At 42.6% G+C, this 2,915-nt stretch overlaps 1 non-coding gene across 1 annotated transcript; it reads right to left on the reverse strand.

Annotated features, from left to right (window-relative positions):
• Positions 1-387: 387 nt before the first annotated feature.
• Positions 388-462, reverse strand: Trnas-cga (transfer RNA serine (anticodon CGA)). Its single transcript has one exon. It is a non-coding gene; the product is annotated as a tRNA-Ser (tRNA).
• Positions 463-2,915: the final 2,453 nt, after the last annotated feature.

Here is a 2,915-nt window from a genome sequence, read left to right on the forward strand (position 1 = left end):
AGTGGCGTCGACTGCTGCGATTTACAGTGGATCGGTTGGCACTATTCGATGAAGTACGTTCCTTGTATTGTGCTTTGTTCTCTTAGTTTTCTGACACATAAGGTAAGTTATCAATATTTGCTTCACTTTGCTGCACAGTGTGGGGAAATAGCAATACTTTGCTATTAAATCGGCAACGTTTGGCCTCCAAAACGTCCCTAGTAAGAATATGTGTGCTTGGCGCAATTTCTAATAAACCATGCTGGATTGCAAGTACACCAATGTTCTGATTGTTCACTCTTCCTGTGATGCAGTACGTCTTTGTGTAGTTTACACACCTTATTATATTGCCTTGATTTTTGCCTTCTAACCAGTTAATTATAAAACTTCCTGGCAGATTAAAACTGTGTGCCCGACCGAGAATCGAACTCGGGACCTTTGCCTTTCGCGGGCAAGTGCTCTACCAACTGAGCTACCGAAGCACGACTCACGGCCTGTAACCACAGCTTTACTTCTGCCAGTACCTCGTCTCCTACCTTCCAAACTTTACAGAAGCTCTCCTGCGAACCATGGAGAACTAGCACTCCTGAACGAAAGGATATTGCGGAGAAATGGCTTAGCCACAGCCTGGGGGATGTTTCCAGAATGAGATTTTCACTCTGCAGCGGAGTGTGCGCTGATATGAAACTTCCTCCGCAGTATCCATTCTTTCAGGAGTGCTAGTTCTGCATGGTTCGCAGAAGAGCTTCTGTAAAGTTTGGAAGGTAGGACACGGATACTGGCAGAAGTAAAGCTGTGAGTACCGGACGTGAGTCGTGCTTCGGTAGCTCAGTTGGTAGAGCACTTCCCCGCGAAAGGCAAAGGTCCCGATTTCAAGTCTCGGTCGGGCACTCAGTTTTAATCTGCCAGGAAGTTTCATATCAGCGCACACTCCGCTGCAGAGTGAAAATCTCATTCTGGCAGTTAATTATATTTTCTCACATAGGGCCTTCTCGCTGAAGTTCCCTGATTTTATGGCACATACGTAGGTATGTTGGCCTCCTAATAGGATCTCTCAATAACAGAATCTTAAACTCACTGGATTGCTGCACTAGAGTGGAGGATTATGGTAAACCTCACGGTAAATGAATCAACGTATCTGTGACGACATTGCCATCACCTTTCATATGTATTACCTGTAGCTTATAATCTTGCAGCGCTAACACGCACCACGTGAGCCTTTTGTGCAATAGCCAGCCAGTTAAGATGTAGATGTAGCTCAGTGTCAGGTGACTGCAAAATACAATAATCTTTCTGCCATACACATCGTAATGATACTTCTTGAGGGCCCACACTACAGCAAATGCTTTCAACTCCATAGCTGAGTACAATATCTCGCAGGTGTTAAGTACACTACTCGCGAATCCTATTATTTTTACTTTTATCTGTTGTTCCATGTCTTCTGTCTGGAACAGACAGACTCCAAGCCAAGAGGTGGAATCATCCATCGCCAGGCAGAAATCCTGAGACACATTAGGATGGTGTAGTATGTCTGCAGTAATCAGAGCATCTTTTATCTGATCATTTGCATTCCGTCAATCCTGTGTGAATATCCAGTGTATTTTTCCTTAATAGGTTTAGTAAGTTCTCATTGTTCAAGAACAAATCGCTTAAAAATGAACCTTTAATTGTTTTTTTGATGTAGAATACGGCATTTCCTCGATCACACAGAGTTTTATAGGGTTGGGTAATATCGCCACATGTGAAATTATACGACAGAGAAACTTAATTTCCTCACGACAAAATATCAATTTTGAATGTTGTCAGTTACTCCGCACATCTGAAATTTATACAGAGCTCACCACAGTATTTCAATGTGCTCGCACCACATCTCCATGTATGTCAGTACATTGTATCCATACATGGTTATTTTTTGGAGCAAATGAGGCACTAGAACTGTGTCAAGTGCCAGAATAAACACTTCTGCACTGACATTCAAACCAAATGGTGAAACTTTAAACAGATGACTGTGGCCTGCAAAAATAAAGGCTGTATACTTTCGCAATTCAGGCGTTAGGGAAACCTGCCAATAAGAGGTTATTCAATGGAGACTAGTAAGTTAATTTATCCCCTCAAATTCTTGTATCTGCTCCTCTATGTTCTCTGGTCGAATGCGCACAGGTATGATGTGGTCTATGTACCATGCATCTAGCACTAACCTGATGCCACCATCAGGTTTAGTCATGGCTAGTAATGGACTACTATATGGCGACAGGGATGTCTTGATGATTCCCCATCGCAACATCCACTGTATTTTCCTATTTACCGCTTTTTTTCTATCAGGCGATAGAATTGGTCGCGCAGCAGAAAGTATCATGTGCTCAAACTTATATATTGTACTCATACCCCGTGAATATGTCAGGTCTGTAGGTAAATGCATCAGAAAATCGATTAAGCAACAGTTCACTTTGTTGCTGGCCATTCAAATATGTGGATTTCGCTACCTTTTCGAAGATATTTTGCTTAATGTTCCGTGGCTCCTGTACTCAGACATCTTCCATTTCATTTTCTCTCTCTACTGAGAGATTGTTCACCTCCATTAGTGTGGGACTGTCAGGAAGCACTACAATAAAATGCCGACAGTACTTCATGTATTCATCAGGTGTCTCGATTAACACCAATTCGATCTGCTTATCATGGTGTATTACAGTGCAGGTGTCCGGTGCCTGGTCAGTTTTCACCTACATTTCACATAGAGCATCTAAACCGAGGATACAGGGTACGCCGAGGAATGAGCTGGTAAATGTTTATTTTTTTTGGTGTTAGCTCTACCTACACCTTGTTTTTTATTAACTGCCCCTTAGCTTGTACGACTCCTACCACTCTACAGTTTACCACTGGTAAGGTCGGCAGCTTCCTGATCTTGTCCACACGACGGAAGAATTGTTCATCTATGA

This window comes from Schistocerca gregaria, chromosome 3 (genome assembly GCF_023897955.1).
Source record: "Schistocerca gregaria isolate iqSchGreg1 chromosome 3, iqSchGreg1.2, whole genome shotgun sequence".
In the NCBI taxonomy this organism is placed as follows: Eukaryota; Metazoa; Arthropoda; class Insecta; order Orthoptera; family Acrididae; genus Schistocerca; species Schistocerca gregaria.